Below are 21841 nucleotides of genomic sequence, written 5' to 3' on the forward strand. Positions count from 1 at the left end.
TAAAAAAATTTTTTCTCTGTAAAACACAACCATCAGATGGTATGGTTGGTGAATTGGGCCAACCATAGGAAGGAAGTAATATCAATTGTTTAAAATCACTCCCATAAAAAATGAGCAGAGGAGATACTTCCTAACCTTTTGTGACATTGGTAATATTCTAATACCAAAATTGGACAAAGCCATTACATAACTTTTAAAAAGTTCAGCTGGTTTTTAAATCTCCCATGATGATAGAAATGGCTTCAAAAATATTAACAAGTTATATCCAGTAGTATGTAAAACAAAATCATAAAATACAACTGAAGTGAATTCTTATCCAAGCACTCAAGTCTGGCTTGAAACCAGAAAACAAATTGACGTAAACCACGATATCAACAAACTAAAGAAGAAAAATCCTCTGATCATACTAGCTAGTAAATATAAGACACTTGGCAAAATTCAACAATTCATGGTTCAAAAAGCTTTCTACAAAGTGTATGCATAGAGGGAAATTTTTTTAACATAATAAAGAACATCTCCAAAACCTGCAGCTTGCATGATGAGAAACTGGATATTTTTTCTCTAGAGATGAGAAACAACACAAGTATGTTAACTCTCAACACTTTTCATCAGCATACTTGAAATCCAACTATTGGAATAAAGTGAAATAAAAATGAATGTAGTTTAGAAATGATGAAATAAAACTGTACTCAAGGTTCACATGCTTGGCTATATAAAATATCCTAAAGGCTCACAAGAAACTAGCAGCTAGCTAGTATGGCAACGTTGGAGATGATACAATTAAAATTCAAACTTCAAATTTGGTCTATATGCCAGTAATACATATTTTGATTTTCTAATTTTAGAAAATTCTATTAAAAACAAAAATAAAATACTTAGGGCCAACATGACATTCAAATGCATTATCAGTTGTATATTTGGTGCAGTGGTGAACACAATGATTGGGGAACCCACATCCTGTGACAGAGTTCATGTTGTCATGCCCTGGCTCCACTTCTGAGTCCAGTTTCCTGCAAATGTAGACTCTGGGAAGCAGAAGAGGATGACTCAAGTGGTTGAGTACCTACCACTCCCATGAGAGACCTGCACTGAGTTCCCTGTTCCTGACTTAGGTCTGCCTCAGCGCTGGGTTAGTGGTTTTGTTTTGTTTTGTTTTTAAACAAAAATATAAAACTCAAATGAAGGAAATTAAAGATCTAAATAAATGGATGATGTACTGTTTTCACACACTGGAAGATTCAATCATGTAATATGTCAATTCAACTTGATCCATGCCATCTCAGTCAAATCTAAATTAGCTATGTTGGAAATAACAAACTGGTCCCTATATTTACCTAGAAAAGTAAAAGGTCCAGAAATTTCAACAAAATTCTAAACATAGTGACTTTGAACTGCCAGATTTCAAGATTTATTTGGAGGCAACGATAACTAATACTGTGTGGCACAGATGAAAGATTGTTCTAGATGAATAGGAAAGAATTCAGACTTTAGGTACTGACCCACATAAATATATCCAAGTAATCTTTGACAAAAGACTAAAAACAATGGAATAGAAAATGGGTAGTCTGTTCAGAAAAGGGTACTGAAAAAGCTGGACATCCACATGAAACTAACTTAATCTAAAAACAGAATTCACATCTGATGGGAAAACTAAATGTCGTAGAAATAAACACAACATCAAAACTTTTATAAGAGAATCTGAGTTGCATTGAGTTTGACTATGAGTTTGTAGATAAAATCTCAAAAGTATAATCAAAAGAAAAATGAAAAATTGGACTTCAATAAAATTATAACCTATGCTTCGTAAAAGACATTGTTAAGAAAATGAAGAGTCACAGACTGGGAAAAAGCATTTGTAAAATATCTGCCTGTTTGTATATTTTTCAGACAAATTCTCTAAGAACCTGTAAAACCTAACAATGAGTAACAACTGATGGTATAAATGGATGAAAGATCTGAAAAGGCACCGCATCAAAGATCTAACAAGGAAAATAAGCAGATGGCAGGTAAGCATGGAAAGAAGTTCAAATAGTACTTGTCATTAGAGAATTGCACATTAAAACAAAAGAGATCACTATGCTAACTACAGGAATAGCTTAAAAAAATCTTGTACAAATGTTGGCTGTGAGCATTTGAAAGAGCACAAAATATCACTGCTATGAATGCAAAATGCTATGGCCACCACTTTGGAAGACACTTTGTTGGAAGTTCATACAAAGCGAAGCGTAGTCTCCTCCAATGATTGATCAAACTGCTAGGCTTTTCCTTGACATACCTGAAATTTATGTCCTTAGAACACATAGTGTTCACTGTAGCTTTATTCATAATCACCCCAATCTAGAAGAAATCAAGGTGTTCAAGTAGGTGAATAGGTGAATTGTAAAACACCTATACAAGGAAAATCTGCAGCAATTTAAATATTCTATCAAGACACAAAGACATGAATCTTAAATGAATTCTTTGACGTGAAAGAGGGCAATCTGAAAAGCCTGTATGTCCTATGAGTCCAACTATGACACAGTAAATGACAGAATAAAGCAGTGATTAAGATACCAATGTTGGTGGCTAGCATTGTGGTACAGCAGGGTAAGCTGCTGCCTGTGATGACAGCATCCCATATGGGTATCGGTTCAAGTCTCAGCTGTTCCTCTTCCAATCTAGTTCCCTAATAGTGCACTTGGGAAGAGGCAGAAAAATGGCCTTAGTATTTGGGTCCCTGCCATACAAGCAGGAGACCAGGATGTAGTTTCAGGCTCTTGGCTCTGGCCTGGCCCTTCTTGGTTATTACTGCCAATTGAGTGAGCCAGAGGATGGAAGGTAAGTTTCTCTCTTTCAGATAAAAACATCTTTAAAAAAAATTTGGCAGGGGTTTTGGTGGAGGGAGAATAGAGGGATGCATACTTGAAACACAGGAAATACTGTAAGATGTTGAATCTCTTCCATATGACTTTTTAATTTTAGATATGTAACAAGGTACATGGGTAAATACTCAACTTTACAGAGCAAATGTGGGAGGCCTTAATGTGTGCAAACTAAAAATAAAAGTTATTCTAGGGATCTCAGGGTGAAAAGCACAATGTAACAATGTTTTACCTGTGTGAGAAATGTCAGAAGCAAGCATGAGATGGAGTTGGGAGAAACTAAACAACTTTTGAGAATCGCTGAAATTCTGCCTTTAGGTTTTTGGTTTTTGTTTTTCAGGCTTTGCTTTTATATCATCTGGAGGCATAGAGGGTGGTGCCTGGGATGTGGCTGAATATTCAAAAGGAGGCAGGGTTTGGGGTAGAGCATGAGTGCTGTCTTTTTTTTTTTTTCCCCTAAAAACTTTTCATTTAAGGAAAACAAACTTCGTGCATCTTAGGAATACAACTTTAGGAATATAGTGATTCTTACTACTGGACCCACCCTCCTACCCACAATCCCACATCTCTTCCTCCTCCCTCTCCTATTCTTTTTACTAGCATCTATTTTCAGTTAACTTTATACACAGTACGATTAATTCTATACTAAGTAAAGAATTCTATATATATATATATTCCTATATATATATTCATATATATATATATACACCTATATATTTATATAGGAATAATATTCCTCAATAGGTGAGGCAAGGGTTGTTCAAAGTCATTGCATCTCAAAGTGTTAATTTCACTTCTGTAGGTTATCTTTTAGCTGCTCTATTATCACAGGTCATGGAGGATATAGGGTAATTGTCCTTTTGGGACTGGATTATTTGACTAAGTATTTTCCAGTTTAATTCATTTTGTTGCAAATGACAGGATTTCAGTTTTGTTTTTTACTGCTGTATAGTATTTCATGCTGTACATGTCCCATAATTTCTTTATCCAGTTTTCATTTGGGCATTTGGGTTGATGCCATATTTTTGTAGGGAATTCTGCAACAAACATGGGGGCACAGATAATTTTCATATGCTGATTTCATTTCCCTTGGGTAAAGTCCCATAAGTGGGATGGCTGGGTCATATGGTAGGTCTATATTCAGATTTCTGAGGTATTTTCACACTGTCTTCCACGGTTTTGCCTTTAGTTTTACACGTAAAGTATACTGAATATCTCTACTCTAGTTCATATAGTTGCTTCCTACAGGATACAGTTTAACCATTCTGATGTGTTTAAAAATAAAAAATGAAATTTAACAGTTAAACATGAGTCTTGTAGAACCTAGGGAGATTACTGACGCCATAAACAAGAGTGTCAAATTGTTAAATCAACATCAGGAGTCACTGTGTACTTATGTCTCATGTGGGATCTGTCCTTAATGGGTTGTCCAATGTGAAGTAATGCTATAACTAGTACTGAAACAGTATTTTTACACTTTGTGTTTCTGTATGGATGCAAACTGATGAAATCTTTACTTAGTATATACTGAATCGATCTTCTGTATATAAAGATAATTGAAAATGAAAAAAAAACTTGGTGTTAAATTGGAAATTGCTTAGAAAATTAATCAATTTTTTAAAAAATATCATGTACGATCTCTGTCCTTAATGTGCTGTACATTGTGATTTAATACTATAACTAGTACTCCAACAGTATTTTTCACTTTGTGTTGCTATGTGGGTGTAAACTGTTGAAATCTTTACTTTATATACAGAAGATCAGTTTAGTATATATTAAGAGAATTGAAAATGAATCTTGATGTGAATGGAAGGGGAGAGGGAGTGGGAAAGGGGAGGGTTGCGGGTGGGAGGGAAGTTATGGGGGGGGGCATTGTAATCCATAAGCTGTACTTTGGAAATTTATATTCATTAAATAAAAGCTTTAAAAAAATGAGTCTTGCCTGGTGGGAGCCAGGATGCTTCCTATTAAGGTGGGAATTTATAGACACAAAAGAGTAGAAGTTAGAATGACGCTTAATATAGTTGTGTTGGAGACAACAGTGTGAATTTTGTGGCTATAGATGGTTACAAAATAGTTAGATGCACACATACATTAAATAGGCATTTCTTTTATTGTGAGATTGGTCATTTCATGTTTATTGTCCATTTGGGCTTGCCCTTAGATGAATTGCTATCAATTTCTTTTTGGCTTTTTTTTGTTTGTCCTATGGACTTAATGGGATAATTTATTTTGTTGGCTAATCTCCTGTCATATTTATGACCACTACTCTTTTTCTCTATAACTGATATCTTTTAATGTTGTTACTGACACATTGGATATTTTCTTTGAGAACAAACCACTTGGAGTTCTACATACCTGAATTTGTATAGAGAACAGGCATTTAAAATTAATGAAAAGTCAACCAATGCAAAGCAATGGAGGGCAACACACGCACATGGACATACATGAACCAACAGAGATATATCCAGACCTACACGAGCACTCAGACAGGCACGAATACATATGCAATTGTAAATTATCTAAAAATGAATTTAAAAGGGAGGAAAGATAGCTGTGACAAGATCCTAAGGCAAGGGCTTGCCGGGAACAAAAGTTTTCTCTTCCCTGGAAAAGGAGAGCCAGTCTGGAAACAGAATTACGAAGGATGGGAATGAAAAAGCAGTGAAGTTCACATATAGAATTGTCAGTTGCAGCAAACAAAATACAGGACGCTTGGTGAAATTTGTATTCTGCTCAATTAAACTTAGATTCTGAATTATAAATATAGGAATTGTTAAATTGGCAACAATGGATCTTCTAGTGAAAACATGTCCCAAACAATATCTGGGACATAAACCAGAAAGTGTTCTTTGTCTGAAATTCGAATCACTGGGCATCTTGTGTATAGCAATCCTATTAGTACATTGCTGTTAGTATTTAAGGGCAAGGTCAACCATGGAAATGTGGAGCTTTAGTCTGTGAGATACCTGTCTGCTGGACATCACTTAATGACTTATGTTTTTAACACTATGTTAAATGATAAACTTCTGAGTAGTTTCTCTGTGACCAGAAAACTTTTCCTGAGGTCTCCTTCTACCTTACTGCTAATAGGGGATTTGCAGTGAGATCAAATCTATCTTCAAGGTATGTCTCACACCATACATTTCTCTCCATGCCTGTATTTGGAAGAAAACAATCTCTGGCCTGGATTAATCCAAGGGGCCAGAGTAAGCTTGCTATGTTCTGTGAATCTTTTCCTCACCACACAGCCAGGATGGATCTTGGGCTCCACCTTTGCTTATCGACTTGGTTCCTTCCTCATAATTTTCCTGTAAACTCAAATCCCTTATCATAGCCCTCCAGGCTGGCATGAGCCAGTGCCTGTCAACTTTGCCACTGTTGAACTAAGCCCTTTTCCCTCCAGCCCACTGTCCTGTATCATCTGTAGCCTTTAGTTTGCTGACTAGGCTGACCTTTCTTTCCTTGTTCATGCATTTTGTATCAGCTGACTTCTCTTAGGTTTTAACATAATAGTATCTCTCCTTCTGACCTTATCCAACCTGGGCCTAGCAAAAATCTGGCACAGATCATGCTTCCACAGTGATACCAGCCTTGAGAAAAAACACAAGTGCTGTGGCATCTATGCATGCAATGAGATCTTTAAAGCATTTTGAAAAACCTATAAATGAATTTTTAGAGTTTGCACCAAAATACTCATCTCCTAATTCTTTCTATAAGTTTTTCAAAGTTCCCCTACAGCTCTGAACCCAAGACAGAGAAGAATAAACCATAATCTAACCTCTAGCTCTGTTAGCTGATGAACCCCTGTGAACTTTGTACTGGAACTAAACCTACTAATGGACTTTTCTTTTTTTTTTTTTTATTTTATTTTTTAAACTTTTATTGAATGAATATAAATTTCCAGTGTACAGCTTATGGATTACAGTGGCTTCCCCCTCCCATAACTTCCCTCCCACCCGCGACCCTCCCCTCTCCCGCTCCCTCTCCCCTTCCATTTGCATCAAGATTCATTTTCAATTCTCTTTATATACAGAAGATCAATTTAGTATAAAGGTTTCAACAGTTTGCACTCACATAGACACACAAAGTGAAACATACTGTTTGAGTACTAGTTATAGCATCAAGTCAAAATGTACAGCACATTAAGGACAGAGATCCCACATGAGGAGCAAGTGCACAGTGGCTGCTGTTGTTGACCCAACAAATTGACACTCTAGTTTATGGCGCCAGTAACCACCCTAGGCTGTCGTCATGAGTTGCCAAGGCTATGGAAGCCTTCCAAGTTTGCCGACTCTGATCATATTTAGACAAGGTCATAAAAGACAGGGTGAGGATAGTAACCAATGATCCTAAGAGTGGCATTAACCAGGTTTGAACAATTATACAGCATTAAGTGGGGAAGAGGACCATCAGTACACACAGGTTGGGAGTAGAGCCATTGGTGGTAGAGTAGAGGTTATGATTACAAAGGAATGAGGCCCAAGTACGCTAGACAGGGTCTAGAACAAAGGACAGAGTCATTATTAGAGGAGCTAAGAAAGGTGCTGTCTAAGCTACAATTAAGTTTTCTGATTGAGAGGCAAATAGAACCTGATAGAAGGGGCTTGATAATAATCTGGTGGGCTTTAGGCCTTGTAAATTCAGAGGCCCAGACCTATCTATCTCTTCACATGGGGTATATCCTAAGGGAGGTGTGAACCTCCTAGGGGAAGGCACTCTGTTGACTTTCATTACTTGGCTGGCCTTGGAGGAGAGCTGGCCAGGTAAAGGCAGGGGACATCTCTAACAAGAAATTTACAGTTCTGCCTGCAATGTTGCTGACCCTACTTGACCACACCCTCAGCTGCAGTGGTCACTTTGGAAGTTGGGCTGAGTGAAGGGCTTTTCAGCTTAGAGCCAATAAGATCTGTGGCTCTGACCTGGGCATCCTTCGACTCCAGGGCAGGTCCATTTCCAGTGATCCAACTCTTGGCAGAGCTGCCAGGGCTCTTCACAAGCTGACTTCTGCTGAAGCCCAGGCTTACCACATTGAAAGCCACTGCAGTGGACTGGCCTGTTGGGTCTCCTTGAGGGCAGATCACTGTACAGATCAGCCATTAATAGGCCTGCCACCCATTGCTTCTGATGCCGAGCTTTCTTTTCCTCCTGGTTTGTGTTAAAGCAGACCAGAGGATGCAAGTCAAGGGAGTGCCCGTGTCCCATCTCTAATCTTCGGTGGCCTGAACTACAAGTCTATAGTCACAGGCATGTTCTGTAGTAGTTTTTCTAAGGTAGACAATGCCCATGAGGAAAATTATATTCTCACTTTAAAACTTTCTTTCCCTTTGGTCTGAAAGGGAGGTTTTTTCTACTTACTGTATACTTTGCTGATGGCGAAGTGAATCTAGCTATGAGATTATTATTTAAGTTCTTATTTTGGCTATGCTATTACAGAAAAATGTTAGCCATCTCTTTTATAAGGTCTAAAGATTAAATTGTGCGTCCTACAGATTCCTTCATAATAGAATTAGTTTCCTACCTTGAAGAGAATAGAGAAATGAAAGAACAAGTTGGGCTTAGAATAGAGAAATGAGGGAGCAAGTCCTAGATCGCTTGCTGACAATAGCAATATCACATGAATACTTAGCAAACCGTTTCAACCATTAGATAACAACTTAAGAAAACATTTACCAGAAGGTCCAATGCCTTCTATAAATTTTAAGAATCATGTATTTGAAAACACCTCTTAAATATCTAACATGGTGTAGTTTGTTTAACCAGTAAACTTAAGCACAACCATATAAAATGTTTTTAGTTTCTTTCTACCAACAAGTTTAAAACATATGATACACAGATTCAGGTCACACAAATTAAAATGTATCTTTGATTGATTTTAGCAGCTTAAATTTATGGACAATCTTATCTATAAGCCATTTAAAATAAAACTCTTAATAAAATTTCCCCATGTGGACATACAATATGTACACACATATAACATAGCATAATAGACCAATATAGCAATTTTAATAATAGCTTTTAAAATCTTTAACTCTTTTTGTAGATTGCCAATTGATTTGAATTGTTTTTTGTTTTTAGTAACCTCAGTTAACCATAGTTTCTCTCAGTTGGTACTGTTAATACATTATTGGCTTCATCTGTTTACAGAGCCATCCCAAAGTACTGACTACAATAAAAGTGGCTGGAAAAAGTCCATAGGAACCTATAGGAGGACAGCTACACACAGAACCAACAACACTTTAGTTTTATGAGCAGCAAATCATATATAACTGTGGATGACAAAAGACTATAAGTCGCCATGTTTAAAATTATAAACTCATAGACCAAATTTGATCTTGTTACAAGGTGATTATTCAAATCTTTGAAAATAAGCACATATTTACATAACCCATAGCTCTTAATAAAAGACAATGCCTCATGCATGTATTTGCCAACATCCTATCCCTTATTGTCTTCTCTAGCCTTTGAATTGCCAGTATCTAGTTTTCCCCTCAAATCCAACTGAAGTTCTACTTGCTCTAGGAAATCATGAGGCACCCCCTCTTGCCTTGTCTGATCTCTGCTTCCCCTAAGCAATTGCATTTCTGGGTGCTCTGTTGCAAAGTACAGCATGGAGCCAAATATACTTGGTTTCAATCCCATCTCTGCCACTTACAGATTCAATTACTGAGTCTTTTGTTCCACAACTCTAATATTGATGGCAAGATAATGCTTACAGTTTAGGAAGGAATGACAGAAGTTATTAATGCAGAAGTCTAGGTACATAGCAGACAATTTACATTTGTTGCTGTTTTTCTCTTTATTTCTCTTGTTTGACTTAGAATATACCACCGTAAGATCACATAAGTTAGGTTAGGCAAGAACTTGGTGCAGTGGTTAGGATGACTCTTGGGTGCCTACATCTCACACCTGAGTGCCTGGATTCAATTTCTGGTTCCACTTCTCATTGCAGCTTCCTGCTAATGCACAATCTGGTAGGCAACAGAATATGGCTCAAGTACTCAGATCCCTGCCATCCAAGAGAAAGCTGAATTGAGTTCCCAGCTCTTGTCTTCTTTCTGGTTCAACTCTTGCTATATTTGGCTTTTGGAGAGTGAACAAGTAGATGGAAGCATTGTCATCTCTCTCTCTCTCTCCTCATCCCCCATCTTTTACCCTACCCTTCTGCATTTCCAATAAAATTTAATAAATGTAAAAAGGATATGAAGAACTTTAAAAAAAAAGACATCATGAGTTAATATAGGTTGATTAGAATCGGCCTGAAAAGGCAGCAAATGAAGAGGGTGCCAGTAATGGCAGAAATCGTGGATGTCAAAAGGTATTCATTGCATGGTGCCCTACCTAAGCCATTCCAGACCATTCCATAAGAGCAGGTATTCTCTCCTTAAATGCCCTAAAAGATAGCATGAACTCGGCTCTAAAATATTCATAAAGGCATTAGATGCTGAAGTTTATTCTTTTCTCTACATAAAAACCCTTACAAACAGGACACCCTAATTCTTATTGCTGCTACACATTGGCCATCTAATTCCATCTCAAATTGAAACTTCTGGAGAATTGGAGACACTTTATTCTGTTAACTTTTAAGATACATATTGATATTTTTGACAGATATGAATTTATACTAAAATAAAATGACCATACTTCCAAATAACTTGAGAGTGAATAGCTTCAACTCCCAAAATGTTTAACTTCAATGTTTAAAACATAATTTTGAATATATTTTAACTGGAAAAACTGCTTACACTTTTCTGTTGGACGATAGCCAGAAAGAGTTCTCAGTGAAGGAAAATGTATTCTTCTCCAGAGGCAACTGTATTCTGGAAATGAAAAAGAACATGGGTTTGGATTCTGAAGGGAGGTAAATCACAACGCAGAGTAGTTATAAGGTTAGTTCGTGTGCAATGACTAGAAAGGGCTGTACTATGGTTTTGCTGGCATGAACTATGCATTTCTTCCCTCTGTCTTGAGTAAATTACAAAATGAAGTCAAGCCACAGAATTCCCAAGTCTTTTGTGTTTGCTTTAGTCTTAAGGAAAGTCTCTGGGACCTAAGTGTCTTTTCTTTCCATTTCCCTAATGGTCCCTGTTGGGCAGCAATACAACAAGATGATGGGCTACATCTTTGGAAATCAGGATTCCTCCTGATGCCAACTATAAGGTGGACAAATTGGCCACTACAACATATTTTCTTCTCATTTTACTTGCTTTCTATCCTGTTCCTGAGCTGGAGAGCACAGAGTTGGAGTCATCTTTTTAGCTTTTGTATGCAGGGTAGTATGACTCTGAATGGATCTAGAACAGGAAGTCTGGAAAAAAAAATTCAAGGGGATTTGGTTCTCATGGGTTTATTCTTTAGAGAAATCTTTAAGTGAGGAAAAGTCAACTTGATCTACACTGGGGCACTCCAGAGGCTTATCAAAGAATTTAATTTACTTGTATTTGTTTGGCATTTGTGCTCAGCAGGGGAACCTCTTGAGGAAAGTACATGGCACATACATACTAATATCGGGATTCCTTGTTCACAGTCATAAAACATGAATGGAGCATAGTAAAGCAGTTGTAGGAATTTCTTATATGTAATCATAAAACGATGGCTTCTGTGAGAGGATCAGGCAGGAAGTTTCAGGCAATTTGTTCCATGTAGACCCAGGAGGGAGCGGTACTATTAAAAACCTTGTTCATTTAAAATAGATTTGTATCAGCCACCAAAAAATCTAAACTATCAACAATTCCTGTATCTTACATGACAGATGTCATTGGGGTATAAAGAAGCAACAATGGCCAACAGAGATGATGGAACCTTGATGTTGGACTGAAAGGCACCAACATAAAAGCTGGAGATAGTGATTTTTTTCTAGTTTGTGTCATCTGGGTATAATATACAGAAGAATCAAGATGAACTTAATACATTTTTTATCCCTTCAGTAAGTAGGTTACAATGTAATCTAAATCAAATCATAGATTGTTCTTAAGGATAGGCCTTAAAAAAAGATGTCCCAATCATCTAGCACTGGAATAGAACTGGTATGAAGAAATACCCCTTGAAGTCAGAAGGACCCTGGTTCTAATCTCCCCTCTACCAAAACATAAGTTTCTTTTCTGTCATCTTCCTAATGTCTCTAGTTCTGTCTATAAGTCTCATATGAATGGATAGGTGGGTAGAGTCAGAAGATTATAAGGGCCTAATAACCATTACTGAGATAACACCTAAAGCAGTAGGTTGAGTAGCTATCATAATTATGTGTCAAACACATTGGCAGAAGTAAAGGAGGGCTACAGGAAGACAAGCTAATGGTACAAAGGGCAGCACCTACAAAAGGAAAACACTCTGCAGAAGTTTGAACTATAAAAGATGTATGACAGAAGACTTCTCCAATTTATTTCTAGAAAGCCAAGTACAACACTCAACAAAATCAGAAACAAATGTTTCTGGCATCATACAGATGGTAACTATCAAAGAATATACCTGGATCACTGGACAGTAGCAGTCAAGTGTGACTTCACATAAATACTACAAAAGAAAGGGCTAAGAAGAAACCTAGAAGGATTGGATAGGATGAACAGTAGAAAGTTAAGATTGAGGCAAGGAGTATACAGCAACACACTTGGAGTTCAGGGAAGCAGTGGGTTCAGCTAAATTAGTTTTATTTAAGCACCAGTAGGAAGAAAGTCAGGCAAATGAGGTTGGGCTTGTAACCACATAAATTGGGAGCTAAAACAAGGGTCTTTGAGCAAGTATTGGAATCGCTATAAACCATGTCTGTTTCCATATTATGAAGATTCAACTTGGGGAAAATAAAGCCATGTGGTGCCTCCTAAAGATGGTGGTTAGACAAGGGATGATTCTTGTAGAGGCAAGAGAATCCTGAAGGGAGGGAAGCCAGGAGGAAGAGCTTTGGATCGATCCTTGCATTATTACTGTTGGACTTCCAAAGAAGTAACTCATTGGCAAAGCATTGTATACAAGAGTTTATAGGCTCAACTTTGAGTTTAAATAATTTAAGAGACAAGCTCTTGAGTCACTAATAAGAATTATTCATTCTTTCCTGTTTCCCCTGTATAAAGATTTACTCTTTTCTTTTCCTGGTACCTTTAAACTTGTTCTCTTCCCAGTAGCTCTGGAGAAAATGTGCTTTTCAAAAGCCCACAAGAGAAAATTGGCCAAATTGCCCTGAGAGTGAATGTGTTACACAACTAATAAGGCCTGTTACTCTCCATCCCTCTAGGCAAGAAGGTCTGCACAATGAGCATCCCACAGGAGGCCAAAAAGAGGGCCTGGTAAATGGTGTGAAATGCCAGAGGCAAAGAATCAGCTCTGGGATTGCTTAACACTTGGAGTCTTTGTTTGCTGAGGTCTAACAGTTTTCTTTGAGCACTGATTCTGTGGAGTGGTTGAGAGCAATGTAAGATGGCTCCAGAGACTTGAGGCTTCATTAGAAGGAGTGGAAGAAAACACTGAGGCTTGGGGTTACTGGTGTTAGCAGTAGTGAACTAGCCCTCAGGGAAAACATAGCTGTGCAAATTGGGCAATACAAAGGAACAGAAAAAGGAGTCAGTGCAAGAATCTGTAGGAAGCAGAGTCCCCTTTGGTCTTTTTTTTTTTTTTTTTTTTCTTCCCCAAGGCAGAGGTGGCTCTAAACTCAATGATTCCAAACAGTAGCACTACCTGGAAACTCAGTAGAAGAGTGAATTATCACCCTTATGCCAGACATACTGAATCAGGAACTTTAGGGTGGGGCCAGAAACCAGTCTCAACAAAGCCTCCAAAGGATGCTGATACAGACCTAGCCTTGAGAACCACTGCCCTAGGGAATAAAGTTGGCTCTCAAATAGCTTTTACTTTCTGGTTTAGGAACCTATGAGGTTTAACCAAGATCATGAGCTCAGTGAACTATAAAGCTAGAGCCAGAACTCAAGTCTCCTCATTCCTGTCCAGTGATGCTTTCATAATGGTTTGATGACTATAATCCATCACTAACGTGAATTGGTATCTAAAATGATGCTAATTCAGAACTCCATAGTGTTGTCCATAGGAAAAATTACAAGCCATCTTACAGCTTCCCATCTCATAATGGAGTTGCTCCTGAAATCTCATTGTGTTTTGAGATGGAGTTAGAGATTTCATTTTAGGCATTGCATTTTTATAGCAAAATGCACTTAAGAATGCTGTGGCCTTTGCATTTTTGGAGAGATGCTTCCTCATCTAATTGACTTTTTTTATCTCAGCAAAGTAAAGGATACATTCTAGAATGAATAATTGGATGTTTAAAAAAACTGGACTGACATGAAAAGACTCTTTCCAATGTTGACCCTGACGTGCATCAGGAGTCGCTCAGTCAGCATTAGTTGGCAAAGAGTGTTCTGTTTGCCGAGAAGTGTGGTAGACTTTAAACACCCAAATAAAAGTCTCCTAACCTCATTGAAATTCAAACACACTTACAGGAGAAGTGTGAGAAGATATACTAAGCTATACCCAAAGAGAACTGGCAAGGCACACCCTGCAAACACAACAGGAGGCCCCAAAATTACTTTTTTCATTGGATTGTAATTGGAGAATGAGCAATCCGAGTTTGCTTTTATTCCTCTATGATATAGGCTGTCCTCTAAAACACATTCTTGCAATACTCTGATTATTCATGTCTTTTCTTACCCATTTATCTGAATGTCTTGATTCAAATAAACTATTTCCAGAAATTACATTTCAGAAATCAAGAGAGCAGCTCTTCTATGGAGGTAGGGGATAAGGGAAGGGGCTTGAGTGTGGGGCTAACAGGTGGTAAATGCTGGTAATTGCGATTCACACAACTGATGCTTCTGTACAATCGGAAACACAGTAAGAGGAGTCTTTCCCCAGGCCTCTGGAGAAATCGCTCAAATACACACTCTTATCAAACACTATTTTAAAATCCATCCTTTTCTTTTTTTTTTTTACTTTTATTTAGCAAATATAAATTTCCAAAGTACAGTTTATGGATTACAATGGCTTATTCTCCCCTATGACTTCCCTCCCACCCTCAACCCTACCAACTCCCACTCCTTCTCCCATTCCATTCACATCAAGATTCATTTTCAATTATCTTTATATACAGAAGATCAATTTAGTATATACAAGTAAAGATTTCAACAGTTTCCACCCACACAGAACATAAAGTGTAAAATACTGTTTGAGTACTAGTTATACCATTAATTCATATTGAACAACACATTAAGGACAGAGATCCTACATGAGGAATAAGTACACAGTGACTCCTGTTGTTGACTTAACAATTTGACACTCTTGTTTATGGCATCAGTGATCTCCCTAGGCTCTAGTAATGAGTTGCCAAGGCTATGGAAGCCTCTTGAGTTTGCCGACTTCGATCTTATTTAGACAAGGTCATAGTCAAAGTGGAAGTTCTCTCCTCCCTTCAGAGAAAGGTACCTCCTTCTTTGATGGTCCCGTTCTTTCTTTGCATGTCTGAAATACTTTTATGGGCTCTTCAGCCAGATCTGAATGCCTTAAGGGCTGATTCCAAGGCCAGAGTGCTGTTTAGGACATCTGCCATTCTATGAGTCTGCTGTGTAACCTGCTTCCCATGTTGGATGGTTCTCTCCCTTTTTGATTATATCAGTTAGTATTAGCAGCCACTAGTCTTTTGTGATCCCTTTGACTCTTAGACCTATCAGTATGATCAATTGTGAACTGAAATTGATCACTTGGACTAGCGAGATGGCATTGGTACATGCCACCTTGATGGGATTGAATTGGAATCCCCTGGCACGTTTGTAACTCTACCACTTGGGGCAAGTCAGCTTGAGCATGTCCCAAATTGTATATCTCCTTCCTCTCTTATTCCCACTCTTATATTTAACAGGGATCACTTTCCAATTAAATTTAAACACCTAAGAATAATTGGGTGTTAATTAGAGTTCAACCAATAGTATTAAGTAGAACAAAAATACTAAAATGGATAAAGTATTACATTGTACATCAACAGTCGGGACAAGGGCCGATCAATGGTCTTGCTTCTGCCTATTTGATTTGAAGTTGATAACAGAAATCTACATATATTTGCATTTTTCTACTGAAAGTCACTGGAGCATCCCAGACATCATTTTAAAGCACATACGACTGTAAGAAGCAAAAACGAAATGTCACACAAATGCAGGCAAGGGAGTTCCAGAAATTGAGTTCCCCTCAAGAAGAGGCTGTGAGCTTGCCTCTGCTTCCTCTGGGTATCCGAAATGGAAAGCCTATAAGGAAGTATGCTTTTTGTGAGTTTAAGGCTGAAACATCAAAAAAAGCATTTCTTCACCAGTGGTGCACCTCCTTCCACCCCCCCTCAAAAGTACAAAGAATAAAAGCTGAATGCGAAATCATAAGGGGACATAAAACAACAGTACTCAACTGGGAAGATACTCAAATCCTCTCCATTCATTTCACGTGGGCAGATGTGAAAGGTATCTAAGACCGTAAGGCCCAAGTGAAGATTAAGAGGAAAAGAGAGCTATCATCTACTCCAGCACCTCAGCATCCTCACTGCTGCTATCGGATATTCAAGAATGTCATCTACTGCTTGATTTTTAAAATCCCATTTTTTGTTATGCTCTTTGCCATAGAAATATCTTTTTGGCTTTGATCCAATAGTTAGGAGATATGACTGTTTGCCTCCAGCCCCAAAATATTGGGATCCTGTAGTTCAGGTTAACTTGCATGAGTCAATTCTAAAACCATGGGCTAGAGTAGAAGCCAAAAAAAAAAAAAATAGATGTTGGCCATTGCTGGGTCTGTTGCTGAGTCTATTACTGTTATGTAGTTGAAGTCTTGTGACTTAGTCCTTAGGGGTCATATGGGGTACTGGTGGTTTTCAGGAGAAATAGTGCTAAGAGGAACCAGACTAGAAACTTCAGAAAATGTGTAAAGAAGAAAGATAGAACCTAAGTCACTTTAAAGAACTAAATCTAACTTAATGCAACTACAAAGTACAGTTTTGTGCTACTTCACTTAGAGATACTTAGAACTGACAAGCATGGCAGATTGTGCGTGACTGGATGTCACATCCCCTACTACTGGGTGACTAAAGGCAAATTACTTCAAATCCCTGCACTTGAGCATCTTCTAGGAAAGGGACACAAATCAGTCAAGTCCGTGTTGGCAATTGTTAGTAATGAATTCATACTTGTAAAGCCCTTAAAACAGCATGTGCACTACGTGCTCAATGATATTTTTACTTCTGATAGTAACTGCATTGGGAAGACCTCTTGGCTGCCCAACAATGAACAGTTAAACAGTACTTCCCAGTGCAAAAAGCCTTCTCCACCTCCTCTTGCTTTTTGATGAAGCTAAATGATGACAGCTGAAAAAAGAACATCATTATTTCCACTGTATACATCATATAACTTACACAAAAACTTCAAAAGGCGATAATGATGAAGCTTTTCCATAGAAGAATAAATCCTTACTCAAATCACTCTTCTTAAAATCTTTAATAGGTTGCTTAGAGGCAAATACCCAATTTCAAATCCCTGGCTTGAAGTTGGAGTGAACATGGCAAACTGACATAGCATGCTAATCCCATGGAGCATTCTATTAGTTGTATGTTGATTTTTTTTCTTAAATATAAACAATAAAAATATAAATCTGGTTTCCCATCCAAAAAGTCCAGTCTCAGAACCGTCAACATTACCCATTTGTAAGTGAACTTAAAATATAAACACTGCTCAGTAACTTCCTGGACTTGTATTTTCAGGGCTTTGGAAATTAGACATATTCCATGCAAGCACTTCTATTTCTAACTATTTGCAGTTTGGTAGTATCTGGACATAAAGGATCATATTCTCACTACAACACAAGATTCTGCAAACATGGACCTGAAGGCATTTTTGGAAATGAGAATATCTTTCTTTCTGAAGCTTACTATCAGACTTAATGCAATAAATGTTCACATGGTGGGCACTACTGCTTCAGGAGTTGACCCTCCTTGAGAAAGTGTGTGAATATTCTTAGCTTTTAGGGAAGCTGCATTTTACTCCCACAAGAACAAAGCAGCCATTAACCAAGGGTACAACGAATGAGTAAAAAGTGCAGAGAGATTTCTTTTGGTGTTTCATTCCCCTTACAATGATAGGGGTCAAATGTGGGAAGAAAGGAATGCTGTGATCGTATATCTGAATATTATTATGAATATAGATGCCACATTTTCTTTTAGGACCATTTGAACAGCATCCAACAAGCGAAAAATGATAACAGTAAGACAAGGAACATACATTTTTAAAACCTTAATGTAATCTCATTCTACAACTATTTCTGCTAATATCAAAGGAACTCAAATGACAAAGTGTCCTTACCATTTAATTTAAATTTAATGCTTATTTTTAAATCAACCTATCATTTATCTATATTTAAAGAATACAGCTCACTGTGGATTCTGATATACTATTTCATTTTTATAAAGTGTATTTTCCAATCCTGTTATCCTATATCATTAAAATGGCTTAAGGAATTTCAACTAGGTGACATAATTGCCTCATACAATTGGTGCAATTTTTCCTTCCACCACCACTACTGAAATTGTCCCAACATAATTTGCATCACCTTTGGGAGAAACTTAACCAATAGCTGGGTTTTACATTAGTTTAATTACTTGTTTGCTGTTCTGCACAGCTAGAGTAAGTGATACATTTTTTTTTCCCTTGAGGTAACAAATATTTTCTCCCTTTATATATTCTGTCAGATTTTTGAACTTAGGTTTTCTCTAAATGTTGAATTATCAAGTACATCTAGATACTTATGTACTATTGCTCAAATAGTTTCAAAAACACTCTACTAACTTTGTCCTTGAAGTCACCTCTTAAAATTCTATACTCCCTACATAGTGGTAAACCTGGAATTTTACATTTACCTCTTAACTACATATTTCCTGGACCCTAAATCACAGTATTTTACCTTTGTTTTGCTGAATATATTACCTGGTAGCTTCCCAAGAAAGTACATTTTTACATTTTTAAAGTAGTGTTTTTATTTTTTTTACTACTTACAGAAGTGCATTAATGATACTACAAACATAATAGTTAGGCTTAGTGGAGGCATTCAAGTTCGGAAGTCACTGTAATATTTAGAAGGTAACTCTACAATTGGCTGGTGTACAATGGCTGCTAGGTATGCTGCACTCATGACTGGTCCTCTCAGTACTCCATCCAGCTGCTGCTGTTGCAGTAGGGCCTGCCATCCTGGTACGGATTTTTTTCCCAAGTAGCCTCTTTCAATCAAGGGGATATATATCTTGCTCTGAGAAATGTGCTTTCTGATTTGATAAGTATCTAAAAGTTTGCCTTGACTCTACCTTCTAATTCCCTTTTATTTGCTGTACATTATATTTTTAATTTATAAGAGCTTGATTTCATTTGTTTATACCCCTTCCCATTTTTAGTGTCCTTTGTTTTTGTTTTTATCTGTTTTTTTACTTGAAAGGCAAACGGAGGAGCCAAAGATCTATGCTGGGATCATTGTCCAAAAGCCCACAGCTGTCACGCTGGGTCAGGCCAAAGTTAGGAGCTGGGAGCTCAGTCAGAGTCTCCCAAGTGGGTGGGGGAGGGATCCAAGTATTTGAGTCATCCATTACCTTCAGTGTGCACATCAGCAGGAAACAAATGGGAAGTGGAGCTGGGACTCAAACTCAGGCACATGGATGTGAGATAAAGGCATCCTAAGCATTGTCTTAACTGTTGTGCCAAATGGCCAGGCTCTTGCATCCTGTTATCCTTTTTAAGATTTTGAGAAGTAGAGTTACAGAGGGAGAGGGATAAACAGAGAACGGTTGTCCATCCATGGGTTCACTCCCCAAATGGCCACAATGGCTGAAGCTGAGCCAATCTGAAGCCAGGAGCCAGGAGCTTCGTCTAGGTCTCCCACATGGGTGCAGGGACCCAAGCACTTCAGCCATCTGCCACTGCTTTCCCAGACCACAGCAGAGAGCTGGATTGGAAGAGGAGCAGCCAGGACACAAACCAGTGCTCATGTGGGATGCAGGCTTTTGGCAGACGGAGGCTTAGCCTGCTATGCCACAGTGTCTCCTGTTTCTGCTGTTGTTTAAGATTTATTTGCTTGAATGGCAAAGTCAGAGAAGGAATTATAGAGAGGTCTTTCTATCTCTTGGTTCACTCTGAAATGGCTGCAATAGCCAGGGCTGGGCCAGGCCAAAGCCAGGAGCCAGGAGCCAGGAATTCCATCCAGTTCTCCCATATGGGTGCCAGGCGCCCAAGCACTTGACCCATCTTAGACTGCTTTCCTGGGTGCATTATCGGGGAATTGGATTGGAAGCAGAATAGCCAGGGTTCTAACCAGTGCTTATATTGGATGCAGGTATTGCAAGCAATGATTTAACGTGCTGCACCACAACATTGTCCCCTTGTGTGTATGTTTTTATTAAGATTGCTTGATTTTGAAAATAAGAACTAGAGGAGAGACAGAGGGATCATTGATCCACCAGTTAACTCCCTTGATGGCTGCAAGGTCCAGGCTGAAGCCAGGTGCCAGGACTTCCATCCAGTTCTCCCAGATTGGTGGTAGGGGCCATCTGTGACTGCTTTTTCCGGGCCATTGGCAGGGAGATGGATCAGAAGCAGAACAGTCTGGCCATGAACTGGCACCCAAGTGTAGTGGTGGTGTAGGCAGCAGCTTTACCCACTACACCACAATGCCAGCACCATCCCAGCCTCCATTAGTATTTCATGTCTATAGTATCTTGTCTTGATTGTCTGCAGACTGAAAAACAACTTGAGTTTTGAAATCTAGTATTCTGCTGTGTTGAATCAATTTTTTTCTGAACTTTTTTTTCTTTTAGCCTCTGTCTCTACCCACTGAGTCTCTTTCAAGTGTTTGAGCATTCTTGAGGGGGCCATCAATAGCTGGCATAAACTCTGATGTAGGGGGAGTTCTGCTAACTTGAGGCCTTCATGGGAGATTGATTGGACAGCAAGGCCAATGCTTGTTACAAGTCCTTTAAAGCTAATATGTACATTCCTTATGGTTATTCAAGTTCCCCTAAGGAAATTTCTCCAGTCTTTTCCCTGGGTATGTCTTGTGCCTTGGTATAATGTGTGAATTAATAGATTTCACCAAATCTTACTCTGGGCATAAGGCAGGCTCAGAACATTGCACGGCTTTTGATTCTCTTCGCATGCTTTCCCTAGGGCTCACATTATCTCTCTGGGACCTCGGTAAAGCTTCCTTCATACAAACAGCAGGGCCAGCTACATAATTTAACGTGTCCAATTAAAAATTAAAATGTGGGGATCTATTCAGAATTAAGAATTTCAATATTAGCACAGCAGAATATCTGAAGGCCTTTCTGAGTGCAGAACCTTAAACAACGGCACAGGTTTCCACCAAAGAAGCTGACCTAAACAAGCACGCTCTTTCCCCTGCTATGCTTCATGACGTTTTTCCGGGAAAGGATGAACATGCTACTTCTGAGATATTATAAATCATCCCCTAAAGAGCATGCAAATGCAGATGTGGGGAACAGGGTTTAAGTGAAGTGTGTCAGTCTTTGACCTGACTCCAATTTTCTATGCATCCTCAACTCCAAGATTCCAGTCTTGCCAGAATTCTATGGGATAAGCCAGTTCATTTCATCTACTTGCAGAATCACTTCTCTTTGTAGGCATAGTGTACTCTTCAAAATGAGTTAATTCTCCTCTTTTCATCTTTCAAAACTTTGTTTCTTATCTGGTATGTTTCATTTTGTGTATGCTCTTGTTTGTTCAAAACTGTAAGTGGGCACATAAAAATAATAGATATAAAAGTATTTTATAAGTTACAATTTTAACTAGAGCTATAACACAAAATTACATCATCATTTCTTTCAGTATAATACGAAATCTCACTTTAACCTCAAATAACCTAGCACAAATTCACCTTTGGGTAACAAATTTTACTTGATTGAGTCACTACTTCAAGATCTGAAATCTAACTTTTGTCTTTAATGCCCTGAATTC

Source organism: Lepus europaeus, chromosome 17 (assembly GCF_033115175.1).
Source record: "Lepus europaeus isolate LE1 chromosome 17, mLepTim1.pri, whole genome shotgun sequence".
Lineage (NCBI taxonomy): Eukaryota > Metazoa > Chordata > Mammalia > Lagomorpha > Leporidae > Lepus > Lepus europaeus.